General features: G+C 47.8%; 1 pseudogene; it reads right to left on the bottom strand.

Moving 5' to 3' along the window:
• Positions 1-6,860: 6,860 nt before the first annotated feature.
• LOC128110573 (calmodulin-like) lies at positions 6,861-7,783 on the bottom strand (annotated as a pseudogene).
• Between the last annotated feature and the right edge of the window lie 17,509 nt (positions 7,784-25,292).

Here is a 25,292-nt window from a genome sequence, read left to right as displayed (position 1 = left end):
AAGTCTCTTTTACACCACCATAATGAAAGCCCAGAGGCAGGCTAGTTTATAACGAAAGAAGGTTAGTTTTGATATGTAGTTCTGGGAGTGCAAGGCCAAGGTGTTGTGTCTGGTGACTATATTTTTTTCTTTTTTGAGACAGGTTCTCAAGTGGCCCAGACTAGCCTTGAAATTGCTATGTAGCTGAGGATGACTTTGAACTCCCGATCCTCTTGCCTCAATCTGAGTCCTGAGATTTCAGGCATGTGTCACTGTGTCTGGCGCTGGTGATGACCTCCTTGCCAACAGAGTCGTGAAGCATCACAGGACATTGCATGGCAAGAGTCAAAAAGTGAACACGTGTGTGTATAGTTGTGCCTGGCCTGGAACTCCTTGTGCAGAGCAGGCAAGAAACTTGGAGCAATTCTCCTGCCTCTGCTGGGATTTCAGGCATGTGCCACCATACCTTGCTTCTCTCCATAGTTGAAAGTTTTCTCCGGTCCCGCCCAGCCCCAAGGTCCCACAACCACTTATAAAAATAACCATTCAGAGGCTTAATATTATTTACAAACTGTATGGCCTATGGCAAGCTTCTTGCTAGCTAGCTCTTTCATCTTAAATTAACCCATTTCTATTAATCTATGTTTTGCCACATGACCTTGGCGTACCGGTCTGCTGGCATCTTGCTTCTCCTTTGGCAGCAGCTGGCATCTCCCCAGACTCTGCCTTTCTCTTTCCCGTCTCTCTCCTTGGATTTCCCGCCTGCCTCTGAGCTGCCTTTATTAACCAATGGGAGCAACATATATTCACAGAGCACAGAAAGACATCTCCCAGCATCTCTCCCTTTTAGTCCTATTTTTAATTACAAATTAGAGTTTACCTGACTTATTTCATGCGTGGGCATGCATGTACCCTGCATGGAGGGAGGTCAGAAGACAACTTGCTGGAGTTGGCCATCTCCTTCTACCATAAGCTCACCTTTACCTGCTGAGCCATCTCATTGGCTCTTTCTTCCTATTAAAGCCATCAGGATTCACTCACAGGGCAGTATTGTAATGATGTCAATCCTCCTCACTTTTCAACCTTCCCGCCTTATAAACCTCACAGTTGGATTACATTTCTACCTTCCTAACACTTCACAGTGCTCCATTTCAGCATGAGTTCGCGTCCAAGCCATACTGAAATCCCAGCACCCCTTAACGCTCATCATCTGTGAGGCGGGGGGGTGGGTGAAGAGCAGCAGCCCCCGGCCTGCAACCAGCCTGCTCCCCGCAGGAGACTGCAGTGCGTCTTCATGGCTGTTGCGCCCTTGGAGCTAGGAAGAGGAAGTGCCTCTAGGGTGAGGGTGCAGAGGTGGCCTGTTAGCCTTCCTTCCTACCGCAGTGCACTGCGGGTCTCCTTTGAGGCGACCCCCTCCAAAAAGAGGGAGGTGAAGGCTATCAAACATGCCAGGGTGCGTGGTTAGACGAGGTGCTGTCGTGGTACAGGAATCGGAGGCAATGGTTGGAGGGAACAAGGCGGTGGAAGCCAGGATGTGGTTGCTAGATTGCCAGATGGGCTTTCATGAGGGGACTGTACGGTGGTTTCCGTTGGGGCTGCTGCTCTCTTGGGATCTCAAGCGGCTTGGCCCCAGCCTGAGGAGTTCACAGGTTGATCCACAAGGGCTCTCTCTTCTGTGCCGCTGGCTGAGGGGGAAGCCCCGGGGCAGTTGCCTGGGTCAGTGATGCTCTCTTTGCGGAGATATTTCAAGGCCTGTCTAGCTTTCTCCTCTTTCACCTCCACACGCTGTTCAAACAAGAAACAGGGCAGGGGGGGAAACTGAGACCATCGAGAAAGAAAGTGCGAAGCGTAGATCACTCATGTGGAACCAGGAAGATAACTTAAAAGAGGATGTGAAGGTGGTAGTGTGTGCACAGTCTGAAAAAAAAAAGTGGTTTTTTTTTTTTTTTTCCCCCTACACACAGCTGAGCCCGTCCCCAGGGTAGAGGCTGGTTCCAGTTTTCACTCATTTTCACTTAATTTTGGTGCCTTCATCTCCGGTGGTTAAAACCTAGCCCAGAAGGCCGCTCAGCCTGCTTTTGGCTGGAGGCTAAGGAAGAAGGGGCTGGGGATGCAGCTCAGTGATGGAGTGCTTGCCTAGCTTGTGTGTGGTCCAGGTTTGGCTCCCCAGCTGGACACAACACATCAGCAGCTCCCCCTACCCCATGCTGAGTCACTGTGCTCTTCCAAATGAAAAGGGGTGAGTTTAGTAGCCACAGGCCTCTCAGAATGCCTCCTTCAGAACAGTGTCACCTGGGGGACATGACGCTGGACTTGAAGGCTGCTGTCCTGGGTCAGCAGGACAATAACTGACCTTATTATTGACGATTATGACCTCATCTCCCAGACTCTAAGATGTGCCCTTAGTTTAATAACTACTTTTGAAGGGAGATCGAAACATGGCCACAACATATCTTGACTGAAACACCTATCTGGAACCATTAAAATGAAGACATACAGTGTATGTTAAAACCTAAAATATAGTTCTTTAAAAAAAAAAAAAAAAGGAGCAGAATTGGTCTGGAGAGATGGCTCAGTGCTTCAGAGCACTTGCTGCTCTTCTGGAGGTCCTGGCTTCAGTTCCCAGCACCTGTTGGACAGCTCACAACTGAATGTAACTCCAGCGCCAGGGGATCTTGCACCCTCTCTGGACTCTACGGCACCTACATTCACTCACACGTGCGCATTCTTACACAGACATACACATAATTAAAAATAAAGCCCACGCACGTACAAAATGGAACTAGATAAAACTGCACTGATAGTTTCTGCCCATTGCCACGGCAGAAGGGAATGTTATTGGACCCAAGGCATGTTCAAAACTGCCTCCTCCCGCCCCACCGAAAGCCTTGGTTTCTGCCACTTGCTGATTTCTTTGGTGCAAATACTTTTACCTTGGCTGAATCCAAGATACCGTCTGCTGGGTGTATAACAGTTGCCTCTAGGGCTGGTCTGACTTGGCCACAGTGTACCTCTGGCTGACGACACTTGTCCAAATCAATGAACATTTTTGGGCAGGGTGGGTTTTGTAGGGGGTTAAATTAAGCCTGCGGTATATCCATGAATTGCACATGAGTGTAGAGCTTGGGAAAGATCTCTCCCTGTTTCTCCACCTGCCAGGAGAGTGAATCTCTCACTGCTCCCCCTCACCCACCTCCAGGAGACTGCATGCTGCTCACCCCTCACTGACCTCTCTGGGGGTCACAGAAGAGCCACTTCAGAGGCCTGGTGGCCCGACTCCTGTTCAGAGGGAAGGGAGAAAAACTCTCCGGTTAAACGTGAGTGAAAAGGATTTCTGAAGTGGGCTGAGGGGCCAGGAAGAAGCTGGTGACCACTAGGGAGCAAGCCCTACAAAGTGAAAGGGCTGGAAAACACGTGGTTACTGTCGGGCAGGTTGGGAAACAGTCACAAAGTGGGCTACCAACTCAGCCGTCTATGTGAGCCAAGCGCATGGTGTCAGTGGGCATACTAGACAAGGTGTGGTAGAGTAGGGAGTGGGAGAGACCATGGCAAACTGGAAGCTCACACCCCCGCAGGAAGACATTGAATGTTTCTTTCTCCTCTCCTTTTTTAGTTTTGAGACCCTGTCTCATGAAACCTAGGCTTACCTCCGACTTACTATGTAGCCAAGGATGACCTTGAACTCAGGATCTTCCTACTGCTCTTTTCCCAGGGCTGGGATTATAGGCCTGAGTTGACACATCCAGTTTGAAGATTTTGTTTGTTTGTTTGTTTTTAATTTTGTTTTTCAACATTAGCAGTGAAACAAATGGTTGTGCAGTTTAGATGCAGATCTCTACTCTGTGAGTGGTCACGAAGTGTCTGTTCAAAGGGTTATTATTATTATTATTATTGAAATAATTAGAGGATATGAAACAGCATTTCACTATGTAGCCTAGGGTGGCTCTCTAATGAATTCCTCCTGCATTAGCTTCTGGGTGCTGGGGTTACAGTCTTGAATTACCATGCTCAGTGTAGTCCCCCCCCACACACACACACATACACCTGAGGCACCATGGTGCAGGGGTAGGCGAATACTGGCATCCATGTGTTTTAGGCACAGACAGCAAGGGATGAATTGTCTACATCAAATTTTAATTAACTGATGAATTACTATTTTTTTACATCCAGACCACAGTTTACCCTCCCTCCTCTCCTCTCCATCCCTCCCCCTCCCTCCCCTCCGCCTCTACCCTCATCCACTCCTCTGTTTCTTTCCAGAAAAGGGCAGCCCTCCCACAGATATCAATAAAACATGGCATATCAAGTTGCAGTGAGACTAGACACCTCCCCTCATATTAAGGCTGGATAAGGCAACCCACTATGAGGAATAGGGTCCCAAAAACTGATAAAAGAGTCCGAGACAGGCCCTGTTCCCACTGTTAGGAGTCCCACAAGAAGACCAAGCTGCACAACTGTCACATATATGCAGAGTGTCTAGGTCAGTCCCATGCAGGTTCCCTGGTTGTTGGTTCAGTCTCTGTGAGTCCCTATGAGCCCAGGTTAGCTGATTCTGTGGGTTTTCTTGTGTGTACCAAATTTTCAAGCAATAATCAAACTAAATCCAGCCCCTCCCTGCACCCCATCCCACCCCGAGTCTTGCTATATAGAACAGGCTGGCCTTGAATTCATGGTCTTTTGCTTTAGCTTCTAAATGCTGGAATTATGGGCCTGAACCACCATGCTTGGCTCAATATGCTTTTTATTATCACCATGTGCTTGCAATTCTCATTGAAATATTCCTTCTTGGAAAAAAAAAAAACAAACCAAAACATCTGCTGTTGGTCTAAGTTCCAAATAATTGCCACTGCTATTGCTGAGATTTAACAGGGCACACACACACACACACACACACACACACACACACACACACACGTGCATCTATACGTTTCAAGTGAATCCATTTAAATAACTGTGAACTAACATGGTTTTCTACACAGAGGTTAATATGGAGAATTAACCCCTGATTCAAGTGTTTCACCAACAGCGTTTGTTTCCAGAGTTAGAAGCTAATGGTATGGATCCCTTCAGTTCCAAGCCCTGGGGAACCAGGATTCCAACACTGAAGTAGCAGATTACAAATGAACAACGCTTGCATGGGATTGTACGTGGAGAAACAGGTTCCCCTCGGAACTCAAAAGTGCCATCTAAAATGCCTTGTCTTCGCCAGGAACTGGATGCCTGTTCAAATCAACATGCCTGGCCTGGCGTAGTGATGCATATCTGTAATACCAGTACTCAGGGAGCAGAGGCAGCAGGATTCAGAGTTCAAGGCCAGCCTCGGCGATATGCTAAATTCCCAGTCAGTCTTCTTGAAATCTTGAACAGCAAAAAACAAGGCAGCTGGTGACTTGGCAGCTAACAGTCACCTACAAGTCCATTTCCAGGGGATATGGCCCCTGTGGAGTCCTGCACTCATCTGGTGCGCATACGCTTGCAAGCAAGCACAAAACATAAGTAAAATAAGTAATAAATAAATCTTAAACAGCAGCAACCACAAAATCAAATATCAATCAATATGTCCAATAATGCCGATGTTTACTGCCACGGCCATTTTCTCTGATTGTTACTAAGGGAAATCTCTGAAGATGACCAATGATAATAGAAATTAATGGTGAATTTTCTGGTGAAGCTACATTAGCCAAAATTCCTGACTGTGGAGATATTTGAGTGAGTATGGCTAGGTCCATTAAACTGTTGATTGAACATCAATATGCTAAGATCCGTTTTGACATTTACTAAGTCTCAAAAATAGAAATTATAATAATTACTGCTTTGGCAAAAGTATGCTGGTTCCAATAGGTGGATGGGGCCCCGTTTTTAAAAGTACCGGTATAATTAAAACATATGGACCCATCACTTCCCTTTTCGAGTTTTAACACTAGTTCACTTTTACTGGCGCAGATATACACATATACACACATATACAAAGCTCAATGAAGGCAAATGTTACTGTTTGTATTCCTCTCCTGGCCGTGGCTGTTACGTGGCTCATTGTAACCTAACTGCTGACAGTTGCTGTCATAAAGAGGAAGAGACGTTAAGGATTTTCTGTGTGCAGTGTCTCTGGGGTGCCCTACCCTCAGTCTACCTCAGTCTCTCCAGTGGGGACCCCAATATCAGGAGCTCCTGAATCTCAGGTGTGGGCATCATGCTGGCAGAGGGGCTCCATCACTTCATTTAAAACTTTACTTGCCGTGGAGATGGCTTTGAAAAGCCGACTGTGACTACCTAATGGCCTGGGTTGCGAGTCCTTTGGGCTTTGTAGTGACTGTGGAAGTCTCAGTTTTACAAGTGTGAGCCTGTGGTCAAGGGGTGATTGAGTCTCACACCCGCTTGAGAACGAAAATATCTAGGGGCCTTACAGTCTACATGGTGACTAAGGTTGCTACGGGTACAGAGAGACCCAACACTGGGCGAAAGGATGGAACTGGCTTTGCTCTTCTGCTGATCCCTGGTCCTTGCCTGAACATTTCATTGCTGGTTCCATACTGGGCACACTTTACAGAATGGGGAGATGGAGTGTTTTAGGGTTCCTATCGATGTGATGAAACGCTATGACCGAAGCAGCTTGGGGAGGAAAGGGTTTATTTGGCTCATGCTTCCATAACACTGTTTATCACTGAAGGAACTGTTTATCACAGGAACTCAAACAGGGCAGGAACCTGGAGGCAGGAGCTGATACAGAGGCCATGGGATGCTGTTTACTGGCTTGCTCCCCATGGCTTACTCATCCTGTTGGCTTTTTTTTTTTTGTAATTGTATTTTTTTTTTATCAGAAAACAAATAAACAACTTGGAATAGATTTGAGGCAAATTATGCCATAAGCAGAATTTCTTTAAGTGGCTAAACAAAGCTTAAAATGCAAGTAACAATAAAAGAAAATGTTTCTTGTACAATAAATATCATCAGTACAAAAAAAAACCAGTGTAGGAGTGCCTGGATAGAAGGCGTTTCGCAACAGTGCAGCTTTTAAGTGCACATCCTTGACTATCCACGCTTCCACAACAACATGCTGACAGTTCCTAAAATCGACTTTAAAAAAGGCACAACCCAGACGCTCCCTCATGTGACCAACTCCAGCTAAGTTCAGATGCGCAGAAGGGCTTGACATATTGAGAGGAAGCCACATGGAACATGTTACTTGATCAGTGTTCTAAAATAAGGTTTAAGGACAATGAGCGTGAGATAAGGGGAGGAAACGTGGAGGAATGAAGTCCTAATTACTATACATGCCTGGGTTTTTGACAGTAAGGGGAAGCCTTTTACAGAAAAGTGACAAAGAAAAAGCAGATAAACAGTGTTGTAGAAGGCAGTTAACGCATTCTGTGCAGTGTCTTCACTTGGCTGTCATCGTCCATACAAACCCTTCATGGTTTACCTGACCATCGATACCTGCTTCCCCAATCATTTCATCAACGTCTTCATCTGTTACCTTCTCTCCAAGCTTTGTCCTCCCATGGAGAAGCTCTAATACACTAATACGGCCATCGCTGTCCTTGTCAAACACGCGGAATGCTCCCTAATTTCTTCCTCGCTGTCTGTGCCTTCCATTTTTCTTGCCGTCATTGTCAGAAATTCAGGGACGTCAATTGTGCCCTCAGCATCTCCGTCTCCTTCACTGATCATGTCCTGTAGCTCTGCTTCTGACCAGGAGAACCTCATCAGAGTCCCCAGTTGTTACAGTCCCATCACCATCCTTGACAAATAGTGAAACACCTTCTTTGAATTCTGCCGTCTGTTCCTCAGTCAGTCGGTCAGCCATGCCGCAAGGGCTACTGGTTTCTGAGACTCGACCGCACAACCACTCTACTCTCTTACTCCACTCAGGCTCCTGGTTTTTTTTTTTTTTTTTTATAGAAAATCTAGGACAGACAGACAGACAGACGACAGGAGAAAGGGCTCTGGCAGGGACAAATGCCTGAGCTAGCAGTACTGTGTGGGGCACCCAGAGATGGCTCAGGCAGGGGTTTTGGTCATCACCCCTTTGCCTCCTTCAGTCAGGTGTCTGAAGTCATCATGTGCCTGGGATAGCAGGCGGCAGCATGGAGACACTCCAGCAGCAACGGATTTCTTGGAAGCTGTTGAAGTTATTGATTTAAGTCATGACAGGCTCAAGGGCACTAAGAGAATCTCTCCAGGAGAAATCAAACTGTTTCCCCAGGTGACTCCTGATTTTTCCTCAGGCAAAGGTCTAAATCTATTGAGGTGAACGCAATTGGGTCTCACCTCTAGAGCAATCTGGGGAGACCTATAAAGTTTATTGATTTGACTTACTTAACTTACACTGGCTAATACTAAAACAACTGGACCCATCAATCACTCCCCAGGCCCCTCAAGAGAATGATTACAGAGTGGATTGATTCCTTCTCAGAGGCGACAGTTAATGGGGAGCTCTTGAAGGGTGTGAGGACAGTACGCACTGCCTTGTGCTGGGGCTCGGTTGTCCCTTTGCCTAGCACGGTGACCTTCTAGAGCAGCGCATCAGGGAAGCCACCTCTCTGGAAGGCAGCCAGGAGTTCTCGGGGAACAGGCTGCAGTGGCCTCTCTAGATGCAAAGAGTCACACAGTCGCATCGGGAGAGGAGTGGGAAGTTGCCAGATTTCTCTTGCCAGGCAAACAGAAGAAAAAAAGTCACCACAGGGTGAGGAAGGAGGGTGGATGCAGAGGGGCAAGCAGCCAAGATGACTGAGCGATACAATGGCCTTGAAGTCCAGAGCCAGGCCTGCCAGAGGACACATTGCAGAGCGGCCTCAGTCTCAGCAAGAGGGACCTGCAGTGACAGTCATTCCCAGGTTCACCTGTTTTCTTGCCTCAAGAAGCAAGGTATGCCCCTGCCCAGGGTTACCTGCAGACTAGTTGGAGGGACCAGATGTTTCCATTTGAATGACATGTGACCCGAGTCCTTGGATGATAAAATGCCAATTAGTGGAGTGGAGAGTCAGGAAAAAGGTCATCCTGCATGAACTCAAAGGTCCTAAGGTCCCAGAGAGATCAAATTGAACTAGGCTTTCCTAGTTCAAGAAGAACATGGGAGAATTGATGAGTAAATTCATCTCCCAGAAACATAGCATCCAAACCAGACATCATGATGGTACATGCCTGCTTGTAATCCTTGGGAGGCTGAGGTAGGAGGATCAAGAGTCCATGGTCAGCCTGGACTACAAAGAGATACCCTGTCTAAACAGAGGGAAGGGAGGGAGAGAAGAAGGAAGGAGATAATTACTGTGTAATTTGACACACACGTACTTAAAGATGGCAGCTGGGAATATAGTTCAGTTGGTAGAGTGCTCACCCATGAAGCCCTGGGTTCCATTCTCAGTACTGTAAACAGACTTTCTTTAAACCGCCAGCCCCCAGATAATGACTCAGAGACTTATTAATTACGAAGGCTTGGCCTTAGCTTAGGCTTGTCCCACTCGCTCTTATAACTTAAATGAACTCATTTCTAGTCATCCACATTCTGCCACATGGCTCTTTATCTCTCCTCCATTCTGTATGTCTGACTCCTTCCATGTCTCGCTGGCCAATGCTGCATGCCTAGATTCACCCCCTGAGTTCCTCTCTCTGCCGGGAAGTCCCACCTAACCTCTCCTGCCTAGCTATTGACCATTCAGCTTTTTATTAAAGCAATCACAATGACCCATCTTCACACAGTGTACAAATATCCCACAATACAGTACCACATTATACTGGTCGAGGTGGTAACACCTGTAATCCCAGCCCTCGGTGAGGTGCAGGCACAAGAATCAGAAGTTCAAGGTCATTCTTGGCTGTACGGAGTTTGAGGCCACCCTGGGATACATAAGCCACTATCTCAAAAATAAACAGACAGACAGACAAAAGAAATACATAAGAATTGTCATAATGTATAGACTGGTTAATCACAGGAGGTTCGGAGCCAGGGTTTGGGTTTAAGTCTGCTCTCCACCAATCACTATATATATATATATATATATATATATATATATATATATATATGTAACTTAATGTCTGCAGGACTGAAACTCCTCATCTCCAAAACAGGGACAATGATAGCACCTAATAATCTAATACCTTTTTGTTGTTGTTATTGTTGTTTACTTGACACCAGCTAGACTCACCTGGGAAGAGGAACCACAATTGAGAAGTGCCTTCCTCAGAGTGACCAGTAGGCAAGTCTGAGGGCATATTCATGATTAATGATTGGTGCGTGTCGGCCCAGTCTACAGGGGGCAGTGCCATCCCTGGGCTGGTGGCCCTGAGTTGTATAAGAAAGGAGGCTGAGCAAGCCATAAAGAGCAAGCCAGTAAGCACATTGCTCTCTGGCTTTTGCTTTGGTGTCTATCTCCAGGTTCTTGACCTGAGTTCCCGCCCAGACTTCTTCCTCTTAGTGATGGGGTGTGGCCTGAGAGTTGTAAGCTGAAACAAACCTTTCCTCCCTAAGTTGCTTTTGGCCGTGGTGTTTTATCACAGCAATAGAAACTAGCTAAAACAGGCAGTATTAATTAATAATAGTACTGACATAACAATAGTAATCAGTAGTACCTAATAATAGAGCCTGCATCGAAAAGTAGTGTAATGCTTGAATGAGTCTGATGCTTATAAAGCCCTTGCCACAGCATCTGGCACACAGGAAGCATTCAGTAAACGCTAGTCACTGCTGGTACTGTCACTCCTGTGAATGGTGGTAAAGACGGTTTTCACAGTACTACCAAGCTGAGGGATTCGCCAGAGACTTCCCGAAGAATGAATAAAGGGCAAGAAGAGGGTGTCTGTCCTGGGGGAGAGCATGTAGGGAATGATTTCCGTGTTTGAAGATGCTCCATGGACTTCTATGCTCTTTCTTTGTTTTCTCAGGCCTGGGCACTCCCCCTCCCTTTCTTTCCCTTGGCGTTCTTCCAATGTCTGCTCATCACGAGGGCTTTCCTTACAGCTCCAGCCACGGGCACTCTCTGCCACTTAACCTGTCACCCTTGCCTCTCCTTAGACCACGAGTTAGAGGGCAGACTGTGCTGCTGGACCTCCTTCAGGGCAGGCTGTGCCCCTCTCCCAGCCGTGTGTGCATTCTCCACAAACAGAGACAGAGTCGAGCACATACTCTGTGGTCTGGAGATGAGTCTGGCCTCACTGAGGCTGCAGACCCGGTGCTTTGCCACAATTGGAAGTTTTCTGCTCTCTCCCCTTCTCTCCCTACTCTTTTCCCATAAGGCCTGTGCCTGTCGCTCACTTCCTGGAACCCAAGAGACTCGGCTCTTTTGACCTCTGTACTCCTCCCAGAATGCTTATGCTCCCCAGTGTGGATGCTTACGCTCACCGGTGGGGCACCCCGCTGGGTGGAAACCCTACCAGCGGGAAGCTGGAGCGTCATAGATGAAGGAAGGGGAATTAGCTGCCCCACCTCCGGGCGCAGACTTAGATCAATTTCTGGCCTCTTCAGGCTGCACCCGGAGAGGCGCCACCCTGGTGCCAAATGGGCTTCAGTAAGTTTCCATTTGAGAAATCTGAGTCCCAGTCAACCCCGATAGCTGAGACAGATTGGGAACTGCACTAGGAGACAGAGAAGGACACGCCTTGATCTCCTGTGGTTTCCCTCCAGGGCTGGGAGTTCCACCTACATCTTTTTTTTTTTTTTTTTTTTTTTGTATCCTTGTTTTTTCAAAGTCACCGGTCGGAAGCAGATTAGTGGAACCATTTCCGTTCCTCCTACTGCTCATTTTGTTCTCCAAAGCAGGGAGGGGTACGGGAGAGATTAGCCTGGAGATATACTGCCCGAAGATTACAGAGGCGCCCCCCCCCCCCCGAGGAAGGAGGTGGCCACAGGAATGGGGAACACCTACCTCTAGAACAAATTACCATAAGCACCATGCAAGGGCGGCCACATACAGGCCAAGGACATCTAGTCCTGGTGGGGATGGCAAACTGAGGGCTGGCCCGGAAACTCCACTCTGTGGAGGAGAGACCCTTTGCTTCCGGAGTGGTAGAGCTTGCTCTCTCTTTGGACTGCAGTCCTGGTTGATATTTCCTCAAGTGTATGCTTTTCTGAATTACACATGCTGGCTCTCCCTACCTAGAAACTAAGAGGCCCAGGAGGGAACCGAGGAAGGGAACAGGGGGTGCATCAGTCATAGTCAGCTTTGCACCTGCAGGCAAGAGATAACATCCCCCCGACTTTTACCGGGCCTCCGGCTACAGTGGGGCCTCCCCCCCAAGGCACCATTGTAGGGCTGTGGGGATTTAACAGGAGAGACTGCAGCCAGCGACCTTGAACTTGAAATAGCCTGGAAAATAGAAAGACTGTAGAGCCGCAGAGAAGGCACTCCTGGGATTCAACAGAGGCCTGATTCCACTGACTCCGCACAGCAAGAGTTCACAAAGGGTCCAGGAGCCCTTTGTGGTGTGGAAAAAAAATGTGATCCCTGAGTGCCTGGGGCGATATCTACAAACATTCTCGGGGCTGGACAAGGAGCCAGGGTTCCTTGCTCACTGCCAGTCAGTGCCTTTTTATATTCTCTGTGCAGGAGAAAGCTGTAGATATGCTGAGCCCTCAGAATGGGTGTGTGGAGGGGTGGGGGTGGGTGGGTGCGGGGGTGCTATAGAACTTCTAGAAGCAGTGCTTTCTCCAAGCTGGCAAGACTTGGAGAGATCAAGAATTGCAAAGACTACTTCCATCGTTTTTTAATTTTTTAAAATTATTTTATTGTTTTATGCATATGTGTGTTCTGCCTGCATGTATGTCTGTGCATCATGTGTGCCCCTAGTGGTAGTGGAGGCCAGAAGAGGGCATCAGATGCTCTGGAACAATTGGGAGCCACCGTGAGGATGCTGGGAATCAAGCCCAGGTCCTCTGGAAGAGCAGACAGTGCTCTGAGCCATCTCTTAGCCTCTATTTTCATTTTTTAAAAGAGACAGAGAGAGAGAGGGTGGGGTGAATTATAATAATAGAAATAATGTATTTTTCAAACTTTATACTTCATAATCAAGTACATTTTATCACCAAAGGCAAACTGAATTATTTATAACATAATAGCAGGCTATGTATTTACTTATTATTTATTTATTTATTTATTTATTTATTTATTTATTTATTTATTGTTTTGGAGACAAGGTCCTACTATGTAACCCAAGATGGTCTGTAACTTGTGATCTTCTTCCTAAGGCTCCCAAGTACTGAGATTATGGGTGTGTGCTACCATGCCCAGCTTTTAAAAAAACAAAAATAGTGTATTAGTGAGGAAAAAAAAAAAACAGTTGTTCATCATGACATTTTCATACACGCTCAGCTTTGGAAAAGCGTTTTCCCCACCATGGACAATGAGCAGTCTCACTTGGTAATGGAGACACACGTTCTGCATGTGTGAAGAGCATCATGCTTTCCCTGCGTTTGTGCGACTCTGAGATCTCAATACATGATCTCAGAGGAGCTGAGGAGAAGGCTCAGTGCATAAAGTGCTTCCTGTGCGAACGTGAGGACCTGAGTTCGGATCCCGGTACCCTCGAAAGAGCCCAGCGCAGCAACTATCCTATTGCTGCGAGCCACAGAAATGCGAAGATATTCTGTGACGCCAATGGTTGGGGGCAGAGACAGGTGGGTCCTGGGGGCTTGCTGGCCAGACAGTCTAGGAGAAACAGTGAGCTCTGTGTTTCGTGAAAGACCCTGACTGAGAAAATAAGGTGTAGAGTGACAGAGAAAGACACCCACATTGACCTCTGGCCTCCACATGTGCATGTGGGATAAGCAAACACACACACAGGCAGGCATGCACACACACACACATACACACACACACACACACACACACACACACACACACACACACACACACGAGAGAGAGAGAGAGAGAGAGAGAGAGAGAGAGAGAGAGAGAGAGAGATCATCTTTTATCACCGCTTGTTTATCAGACACCCCTGAGAATCACTTCAGAGGCGTAGGCTCACCTCTTATTCCAATTGTCTCTGGTTCTGGGTAGGGAGAACTCTGGATGACACTGTGGATAGGACCACCGTGGCAGCTCCTTTGGCACTACACGTGAGGGGCAGAGGCATCACTGAGAAGCCCCTGTGGGGCAGTGAGAACTGGGTCCATGCCTTGGCCCTCCAGCTTGTGCCGAGATGCTTGCACACGGGATTGGGCTCCACATGGGCTGTGGACACAGCTAGCTTAACAACACAGCTCTGCATTGGCTCTTTTCCTGCCTCTACGCCCTCCCTCAACTCCCTCATTTCTGCTCCTAGGACCACATTCCCCATGAGGAGGGCTGCACAACCCGTCACTCCAGCCGTAATTGCCATGCCCGGCGTATGAGTTCTTACCGCTCTGCTGTCCTAGGCTCTACTTTTCAGAAACCCGAATATTATTCCTTGTAAGAGCAGTGGTACACTTGACCTTCCTACATTGTTCTTTTACAGTTGATTTTTATGAGTTCAAATGCAAACTATGACATTGAGATTTGTTATACACCATCTGTAGGAATTTTTTTTTTAATTCTGCTTTTCCCATTTAACAGTGTGAGCTGTCCTTTCTAGCCTTGAGTTATCTAAGAATTTGCCCATAAAATTTATTGGCTGTTTAAAAAAAGGCCATCAGTGACCACTCTGTAACCTTATCTCTCACTTTGCCCTCCCAGATGGCTCCATGCTTACAGCCTCACCTCCTCTCTGGCAAGAAGGGCCAAGCTCTCACCCCGAGGGGCTGGGAGTTGTTATTCTTTCTGCTTGAAATCCTCTTCCCGAAGGCTCTTCGAATGAGCATCTATCTCCTTGTCATACATTAAGACTCAGGCTGAAACGCAGTGTGCTTGCCTAGCAAAGCCGGGGATCTATCCTTAGCACTGTGTAAATCAGGTGTGGCTGTGCATTCCTTTAAACCCCAGTCTCAGGAGGTGAAGGCAGGAGGATCTGATGTTCAAGGTCATTCTCAGCTCCATCATGGAGTGTGAGGCTAGCCTGGGCTACATGAGATCCTATCTCAGTCAATTCCCCAACCCAGCCAATTGCAAAGTCATCTTCAAAGCTATTGCCACTACCACCACCATAGCACATATCCCAGGCCACAGCTGTCATGCTGCAGTATGAATTTGCATCTTTTTTTTTTTTTTTTGTCTGTTTCCCTAGTGAGAGCAACACCTACAGGACAGTAAGAACATCATCACCTTTTCCCATTGTATCTCCAACACCCAGTTCAGCACCCAGGACTGGGCAGGAGCACATCTGACTCACCCTCTCTCCTCATGGGTGAACTGGATGCCAGGGCCTCTCCCTTATTCAAGGGCATCTTTCTACCAATTCTTCTCTCCTCTCCCACCTCATCACTTCCCCTTCTTTCCTGAGCCGACCCACCGGCAGACAAACAGCTGTAATTTCTCTCCTCTAGCAAAGTCAACCAGTCACCTCTCTCCCGGTGACCTGGTTCTGCTGACCTACATGTTTCAATTGTGTGCCACTTCCTGCAGCGGGGCAGCACCTCCAGGGTGGGAAGGGCGTACATCTGCTTCGTCTGCTGCTGTTGCCTTCACATCGGAAGTTTCTAGCCCAGAGCAAGCAAGAAAAACGTGTCAAAGAGGTGAGTCATTTTGTGGAGGAAATGAGCGAAACAGCGAAGCCTTCTTGAATTAGCAGAGAAGACATCAACCCATAGCTTGAGCAATGTCCAAGTAATATGTACCCAAGAAATGAGTAAGATGGCCTTGTAGGGATGTGTGGTGGCTGCTCACACTGTGGATACACGAAGAGGCGCTTCCATCCTCCATGCTCCGTTGAACACGAAAAAACTTAGCAGGGAAGTTAGATCATAAAGGATAGCAGTGTTGATTTTAAAATGGAAAATTTGAGGCCCAGAGACGGTGTCTTCCTCAAGCACTGTAGTCCTCTTTACTAAAAGCCAGATTTAAAATTGGAGTTTACTTCCTTTCTGGGATTCGGCATGCAGCAATAGGGTAGGCCAGGAGGTGGCGATGCCTCTCTCTCTCCAGGACTACGCTCTAGGCAGCATCAAAGGACTCAGAGAGCAAAGGTTGGGACCTGGCCTCATCAGCCGGCAGCCTGGAGGAAGGAGAGCCAAGAAAACAGGGCTTTGCCTGAGATTGCCTCATTCCTCTTGGCTGGGCCCCACGAGGAAAGCAATGCCTGCTAAAAAAGCCACATTTCGAAGGCTTCAGATATATGAGCAGCTACAAACCTGAATGGTTGGCAGGTCCACACTGAGGATTTTTATCTCAAGTTCAAGGACTTTGAAAATCTAGGACAGCAACTTGGCAGCTTAGCGCTGACGGAACTTCTGCTCAACTCTCCTAGGCTTGGGCGATAGCCTTTGAGAGCCAAGAAGGGTTTCTTCAGGATGCAGACTGTCGAGACAACTTTTTACTGCAGAGTTACATACGGCCTGGCCTCAGGGAGCCACTCAACCACTGGTTCTCAACCTCCCTAACACTGAGACCCTTTAATACAGTTCCTCAGGTTGTGGTGACCCCCCCCCCCAACCATAAATAGTTTTCGTTGCTACTTCATAACTGTAGTTTTGCCACAGTTATGAATCGTGATGTAGATATCTGTGTTTTGGGATGGTCTTAGGCGACCCCTGTGAAAGGGTCATTGGACCCCTAACGTGTGGACAGGGGTTGGAGGTGAGTGACAGGTATATGCACTTCCCAGAGTGAAGCTTGTTGTTTTCAGTTTGTCTGAGAGTCCCAATGACTCAAAAACACATTGGGAACCCGAGGTACGGGCTGGGGTATAGCTTAGTGCTAAAGCTTGCCTTGTAAAGACCTTGAGTCCAATCTCCAGCCCAGAAAAGAAAAAGGAAGGAAGGCAGACAGGCAGGCAAGCCACTCCCGTCTCCCACAGAGGCCCGACTAATTTCTCTTTTTAATCCAGTTCTTCAGCTTTCATTAAGAAGCCTTTTAGTCAAGAGCCAGTCAGCTGACGGGAAATATCATCAGATATTTGAAGAGAGAGGGGACAAGACATGTTGACAAGAACGAAGCTATTAACCAGGTAAGCAGCAGAGAGGACCAAAAGTCCCGCTGCTGGAGAGCTACAGGAAGCAGCCTCTACCCTGAGGGCTGGGCATGGGGAGAGGTGGGAATCACTCCAATGTAAAAACCCAAAGCTGTGGCTACAGTCTCTGAGCTGGAGAGGGGTTCATGGGACTGGAAGTCTCCTGGAACAGGGACATGGCGAGGCTGATTCTGCAAGTGTTGGGGAAAGTATAAACTGCCATGACAGAGGCTCTCACCGCAGGCCGAAGGGAGGAGGCTAAGGTGATCCTGGCAGGAGCAGAAATCCCGCAGGAAGCAGACAGAAGGGAACCAGTCCTTCCTTCCTCTGCCTGCCACATCCTTACCATGGAGAAGATGTCTCACAGAGCCAGCTGGCAAAGCGGAATCCTGGTTGGCAGAGTCTCGGCTCCAGCATCACACAGGCTGGGCTTGGAGCAGAGAGGCAAGAAGGTCTCCCCAAACACTCTGTTTACTGAAATACCCACAACCATTCTCCAGTCTCTCTGTGTGATTCGTCACTGGGCAGACTCTGTAACGTATCTGATGGATTTTTAGTAGACTTTGGTACTCCCAATGGCAAGGTAGTAACAGCCACCTTCCTCCATGGTCTTTTAGCAGAGAGAGAATCTTATTTCCGTTTTTGGTCAGATTCTCTTCTTACTGAGTGGGCAGCAATGGAGACCTCCTGACTATGGTTCATGGATGCTGTGGGCACTGGCCTATTTATAGAGGCCATCTTACCTCTCTAGTGAACTCCTCTGGGATTCTGACTCAGAAGCCATAGCCCACTCTCTCCTTGGACACTAGTATATCTCCCCGTATTGGAAATATGGCTTCTCATTGTTAATATTCCAACCCGACCCTTGAAATCCCGCCCCTTGGGGCCGCCCTGTGTCCTGATGTGAAAAGCTCATTTTAAGGAAAAACTCCTTCCTTTCCTCCCTCTCCCTCTCTTTCTCCATTCCCACGAGGTGTGCACACCTCTGCTTTCTCTCCCTTCTCTTTCTCGTCTCCCTCTTTCCTATCTTTCTCTTCATCCCTCTATTATAATAAACTCTCCACGTGGATGCAGCGCCTGGGTGTGAATGACTTTGCATGCACCGCGGCCCCTGCTGCATCTGCCCACCATGTTTCCCTGCACGCGTGGGATACTCCGGCCCGGCCAGCGGTGGGTTGCCCACTCGTGCAAATTCATGACACTCATCATGCCCAACAAACATGACTCAGCAAATAGAATTAAAAATCAAAACTATTTTGGTTTCCCACTGTGTCTTCTCCCTCATCTGCTCAAGGCAGTATGAGGCTTCCTCTGCCCCAGGTGACAGTGAGAGCCAACTCCATGATGTTCTGGCCACAGGTAGTAACACAGCCCTAAACCACACAATATATATAAACTTAACAATTAAACTGCCCCATCCCTGCTGTGGTTTGAGCATGTCCTCCAAAGGCTTATGCGTTGGAGCTCCATCATCCGTGTGGTGACGTGAGTGGCAGACTCTTTCAGAGGTGGGGCTTAGAGGGGAATGACCAGACTGATTCCTTCCCACACTCGGGCTTCGCAACTCCTAAGCGATCTCTCCTGGGTGCATGGGTGCATGGGCTCCATCATGGTGTGCTGAAGCTAAGGGAGTCCTTGCCAGAACCAGCGCTACGCTGTTTGGACATCTGCTTTCCTGAATTGTGAACTGAATAAGCTTCATTTCTTTCCAAAACATCCAGCTTTGGGTATTTTGTTACTGTAATGGAAAATGGATGAATACACACTCCACAACCTTTTACTTTAAATTTAGTTTTTGTCTCATCTTCTATCTTAGGATTTGTGAGAAGTAGTTAAAAAAAAAAAAGAGGTGGGGGAAGAGGTATATGACCAGCTGTGAATAGTTTTCCACTTATTATCTGTATGTTCTAATTCTGAACACACTTATAATCCCAACACTTAGGAAGCTGAGGCAAGAAAATCCTGCTTCTAAGAGCAGCCTTGACCGCATAGTGAGGCCTCCTATCAGAACAGAACGGAAAAAATAGAAAACAAAGTTGGATATCCAGGTATGAGAAGTGGTATGGGACTGGGGGTTTTCTTTCTTGACGGTTTAACGTTCTTTCTGGGCAAATGTCACATGTTGCTTTTCAGAGGCCCTTTGTGGTGATCTTTCCTTCCTCCGAGGATGTCTTCCTCATAGCTTGCCTCCCAGGACAGATCCCTCCATTCTAGCTGCTGTTCAGCCTCTAGGAACTGGTGAGACCTGGAGTGTCCCTCTGGGGTCTGTCTATCCCTCAACACGACCCTAGGTGTAGATGAATTTCTAAATGGTCTTATTAAATAAAAAAACACGGAGCCACATATAGGAGTGAAAACCTTAAATCAGGGAAATAGGGAAAGCCACATGCTAACCTTTCCTCACCAGCTCTGCAGCTTCCAAATGCCATGACTTCCTGTCTACCCATGCCTATATGCCTTGATGTTCTGCCATTTGATTTGCTCTCTCTGTTCAGCTTCATCACTCCCTCTTCCTGCCCAGCTCTGTCACTTCCTGTCTGTCGGTACAGACCTCCAGACCTCCAAGGTTAACTAGTGTTGGAATTTAGGGTGTGTTTCGTGTTTCTGGCTCTGTTTCCAGTGTGGCCTTGAACACACAGAGATCCTGCCTGCCAAGTAGTAGGATTAAAGGCAGGCGTGTGCTAACACTACATGAATTCTGTGTTGTGGCTGGCTTTTTCCTCTGATCTCTAGGCAAGCTTTATTTATTAAAGCGCGCGCACATACACACACACACACACACACACACACACACACACACACACACACACAAGTATCACCACATTTCAGCACAAATAAACTATCACCACACCTAGGGACAGATCTGAGGCTTTCCTTCCTTTCTTAGACACGGCTCACACCTGGCTATACACTTGCACACCCTCTTTTGGAATGACCTTGGGAAATGTGAGTGTCCCTAGCCATGTCCCCTCCACCTCTTTTTATTCCATAGTCAGAGCCCGTGGTCAGCCTGTTACTTGCTCTCTAGCTGTTCTAGAGGGGAACCAGCCTCGTGTGTTTTCTAAACTTCACAAGGAATGCATCATAGTGAGGCCCCATGATGGATGGGTTGAAGCCCCTTTTCATAAGCTTTCTATGGCAGCCCCACTGTCCTGAGCACCAGAAACTCTGTCCCCATATGCATTTATCCTCAAACTCTGAGCCGTTTCATCACCAGGAGCAAGCAGTTCAAGAGTCAAAACGAGTGTCCTCTCGTCCAAATCCTGCGGGATGTTTTGGTGCCTCATCTTGGCGTGTGAGTTCTGGTGTCTTTGCGCCCTAACAGACTTTCTATTTTTGTGTCTTGTTATATGTGCACACTGAACACAGAAACAGTGTCAAAGAGACTGGGCCGCTCTCCTCTAACAGCAACAACATGCTGAAAGCATCCAAACACGAGAACAATGGCCAGAACAGGACTTTTTATGCCTCCGAGGGTTTGCTGAGATAAAGGGGGGGGATGCTGTGAAGTTTCCCCCAGGGTCTTGGAATCAACACTCGACTGAACAACAATTCGACTGTTTATAATCTTGTATAGAAGATTTGAAAGCTGTGAGACTGCTCTGGAGAACTGCCTTTTGCCTTGCTGCTTCTCTCTCTCTCTCTCTCTCTCTCTCTCACACACACACACACACACACACACACACACACACACACACAAATGCATGCACATGCTCTTTCGTAACCATGTCTATTGGAGACTTTTACAGACATGTGTGGGACCCTCATAACTACAAGGACCTTATGGGGGTTGTTGAGTACCTAGAGCTTTTGTATTTGGTGCTGAGTTTGAACTCAGGGCCTTGGGCATGCTAAACATGTACTGTATCACTGAGCTATAGCCCAGCCTGGTTATACAGAAATTCTGAAGTTCCTGCTAATTTGGTATTTCCAGTTCAAAGAGGAAATTTTACTCTTTAAGGCTAGATTGAGGGCAAAGAACTGGCCTGCTTGGCAAGTGTTTCTGAGAAGGGAGTATAGGCAGAGTGGAGGTGATTGTAGCCGTCAATTGGGGTTCCACCCCTCACAGCTGGCCCACTCCAAATCACTTGCCTGTTCTTCTTGGGTACCAACTGCTTCCTGCTTCTGCCTGCCTGAGCATGTGCTCTGGTCCCTGAAGAGCTTGTCCCAGAAGTGACCCTGACCGGTGACCCTGGGTGCAGGGCTCTCGGGAACCATTTTGAGGAGTGTGCCAAGCAAGTTATCAGAAGGTCTCAGAGGAACTGACTCTCTTCCCCTCATGGAAACCTAATCCCTAACCCCTTTCAGGCTTGCCTTTATCAAAAGGCAAACACACAGGCTAGCAGGATGGCTCAGCTCTTAAGAGCCCTGGCTGCTCTTCCAGAGGACCCGGGTGTAGCCCAGTGGGACGGTACATGTAAGCACCCACATGGCAGCTTACAACCATCTGTAACTCTACTCAGGGGATCCAATGTGCTCTTCCGGCCTCCCCAGGCATTGCACACACATGGTGCACAGACATACATGCAGACAAAACATCCATATGTATAAAATCGAAATAAAACAAAACCCACAAACTTACACTAATTTTTTTTTTTAATCTGAAAACTTCTTTTTCCTTTTTGAAACAGGTCTCGTATATCCCAGGCTGGTCTTGAAACTTGATACACAGCCTGCCTTCACCTCGTGCTTTCTGGGATTACAGGTGTGCACTAACACAAACCATTTATGTGGAGCTGGGGATGGAACCCAGGACCTTGCACTCAGCGAGGTTTGTCCAAGGTCCCTGGATTCGGACGTGTTTGGAATCCAGGCTTCTAAGGCTCAACTCTGTGCTTGTCTTAGTATGGGTCCACCTCTGCCACCCCTGAGGCAGGCCTCTTAAAAACCACACAGAGAACAAGGCAGAGCTCCTTGGGCTGTAGCCCAACCCTACTCTGGAGACTTAATTGGCTTTATCTGTGGTTCTAGACACAGCCAGTGCTTCATTCAACCGAATAAAATGTGTGTCAATAAGCCAAGCAGTAGTTTAGTTTTACGGATATAAAAGAACTGAAGAAAAAGAAGAAAAGAAGGAGGAAGAGGGAGAGGCGGAAGAGTAGGAGGAGGGATAGGAGGAGGAGGAAGAAGAGGAGGAGGAGGGAGAGGAGGAGGAAGAGGAGGAGGGAGAGGAAGAGAAGGAAGAAGAGGAGGGGGAAGGAGAGGAGGAGGAAGAGGAGGAGGGAGAGGAGGAGGAAGAGGAGGAGGGAGAGGAAGAGAAGGAAGAAGAGGAGGGGGAAGGAGAGGAGGAGGAAGAGGAGGAGGAAGAGGAGGAAGAAGAGGAGGAGGGGGCGGGAGGATGGAAGGAGCAGGAGGCAGAGCATGAAGAACAGCAGAGTATATTAGTCATCTCAAAGCTGCTTTCCTGGTAAGGGGGAATGCAGAGAGATAAATTGATAGAAAAAAATTAACTGATTAGAAGGTGAATCTCCTTCCCACGCCCCCACCCCCGGAAGTCCAGATAACGACTTAGTTTTGGCTTAGTGATGGTTCAGTTTGACTCTGATTTTCCTCTGGTCTGTTGGATCTGTCCAGGGCTTAGTCCAAAACAGTGGCCTCCTGTGGTGTTCATGTAACAATCCCGGCTCTGCTTCCCTTTCCCGGTTCTCTCACAGAGCTTCCTCTGATCACTGACTCCTTGTTCTCAAACCTTTGCCCCAGCACCTACCGTCTGCGGTGGGGGATTAAAGCTGAGGCGGTGAGTCTGGAAAGCCTGTCTCTGACGGGAAAACATAAGCCATGCTAGCTGAAACCCGGGCTCCTCTGTAAGTTCAGCCACGGGTGACAGCAAAAAGTGTTAGCAGCTTCCGTTTACTGACAGCTTCCTTGATAGGGAGTGGGACACCAGCACTTTGCCCAGCAACCCCATTAAAGGCAGTCTTAGGGGGAACATGGTGCTCTCTTCTAGAGGAGGAAATGAAGATACTGAGGCAAAGTTACAGAACTTGCCCGTGCCAGAGTTGATATGTGACCTTAGGAATTCGGTTCCTGAGCCCGAGCTCTTGACTTTACAAAGGACTGCCTACCAAACAAGCAAAACACAGTTCTTTGTGTGGTTTTGAGAGGCCTCTGGGGGATGGCGGAGGTGGTAAAGACAGACATAGAGTTAAGAATTCGCAACCCCAAGGACCGTGAACAAACCACTTCTCTGCTCTTAGCTTAGACTTTGTTTCTAACTCGGGGTGGAGGAGAGGTGATAAGAAACAATGTTGACTCATGGGGCTTGAGTGGGGGTGTGAGGCTCCTATGAAATGAAGCCCCAGGCCCACTTAGGAAACTAAACACGGATGATTCAGATGCTATAGGCAATAATACACCACAGCTTCCCACCACCTTTCTCAGGGTAACTTCCAGGGCACAGGCCTCTTTGCTTGAAAGGGTTGGTGCATGTGGGTAGAAGATGTGAGTGAAGGAGCTCGGTGTCGTTTGCCTAGTACAGGTTTGCATGGTCCGTTCATGTTTATAGGTTTTAGGACTCTGACAGCTCCAGTTTTACTTTTGGGTTATGTGTGTGAATCTTGGGCAGGTCATTTAATTGCCCCAAGACCTAGGTTTCTCATCTGTGAAATGGGGATACTAAGACAAGACTACATAAAGAGTTCAGAGGTGCACTCAGGGTGTTTATTGAAGCCCACTACTTTCGTGGTCAAAGTAAGTCATCTTTGTTATTACTGTTGATTTTAGGACAGAAAAAAAAATGTCAGCCCCACTCAAAGATGTAGAAAGAGAAAATGGAATCCACCGTCTTCAGTATCTCTGTCGGCTCCACTCCACCACAGCGTTCCTATTTACATTCAAACCCCACACATCTTACCAAAGAAGAAGCTAAAGATGGTAGAAGCCATCATGGACCATCCTAACAGCATCAAAATATATCTACAGCAGTGGATGCGTAGAGAAACTGCACTTACAAACAACAGCAGATACTTCCGAATCTCAAGATCAAACAGAACAGTGCGTGCTGGTGTGGGGTTGTGGGGTATTTAGTCTTGAACCGGAGAAGAGACAGGGAGACTAGGGAGCGTCTGCTCAGTGCCGGGCACGGACTGTGAAAGCAGTCCATTCCAGGGTAGAAGAGCAGGCAACCGGTTGTAGAGAGAAGCAGGGAGAGAGGTGGAGAGGCCCCAGCAGCCAGCCTCCTACACCGCAGCAGGGGGTTGATAAGCTGATTCCCCACGGGTCCTGCACAGGGGCTCATGGGAAGGAACCTTCTAGGTCCCCAGACTCGTGAGAACCCGCAATGCTTAGGACGGTCTTAAGTGCCTCTTGGAAACTCAGCGCTTGTTAACTTCTCACACATAAAGGCAGGAGAGAGGCCTGACATTTTTCTGACGCCTGAAAGCGAAAGAAGAAAAGCTTCTGACACTCAGGGCCACTTCCTGAACGACAGGGGTCAGTGTGAGCAACCGATCCGTGTGGGCGCAGGCTTCTAATTATTTCCTGGATAACCTGTTATCTATTATCCATCAGGCTCCTTGCCAGAATATGCGAACGTCTCCTGAGACCTTCGAGTTCCTGCTCTGCAGTCGGAGGAACTGTTTGTTCCGTTTTTAAAGGGGACGCAGCAGTTGAGCGACTGGATAGCCACTGCAGAAAGGCTGGTCTCCCTTGCCTCAGCCTGAGCTAGGGAGCAAAGGCTGGGGGCCCCAAGCCCGGGGCGACGAATAATAAATCATGAGTTCCTTAGGACTCCTTCCCTCAAGCTCCTCTGAGAGACTTGGCTGTATCAGAAATGTCTGGAAAAATTTCTGAGAAAGATGTGTTTTCTTGGGCTGCAGTCAGTTGCTTGACAAACAGGGAAACTCTTCAAATAACCTTCTGCTGGGAGTCAGGGAAGGGAGGATGTCAGAATTCAGTGGTCTGTATTGTGGATCCAGGGCAGACCCTGGCTAGCACCCAGATGAACCGTATCATCAACTATCAGTCACACCCTGGCCTATATTCGTACTAAGGCACAATGAAATGTCACCCAGTGGGAGGGGACCACAAGTATGGGACATTGTTCTGTTTTCTAAAGATAGCACATGTTCATTTATTTAAAAATTTAGAAAGTCCAGAAAGAAAAAAAAAAAAGACTCACAGTTGACTTCTCTGAGGTTGGGCTGTCATTGTTAACATTTTGGAGTATCGGGTACTCCCTCCTACCACGTTAATTTATACCAACCCGTGAAATCCAGGGCTTTTTAGTTAAAAATACAATGCTTCCCTTTCATTCTTTGGAGGCATGGGGAGGGTAATGTGTCATTTAGCACTGGAGTTTG

Source organism: Peromyscus californicus, unplaced genomic scaffold, assembly GCF_007827085.1.
Source record: "Peromyscus californicus insignis strain IS unplaced genomic scaffold, ASM782708v3 Scaffold_15__1_contigs__length_86483966, whole genome shotgun sequence".
NCBI lineage: Eukaryota > Metazoa > Chordata > Mammalia > Rodentia > Cricetidae > Peromyscus > Peromyscus californicus.
The sequence above is the reverse complement of the archived record's forward strand: the minus strand, read 5'-3'. Positions and strand labels throughout refer to the sequence as shown.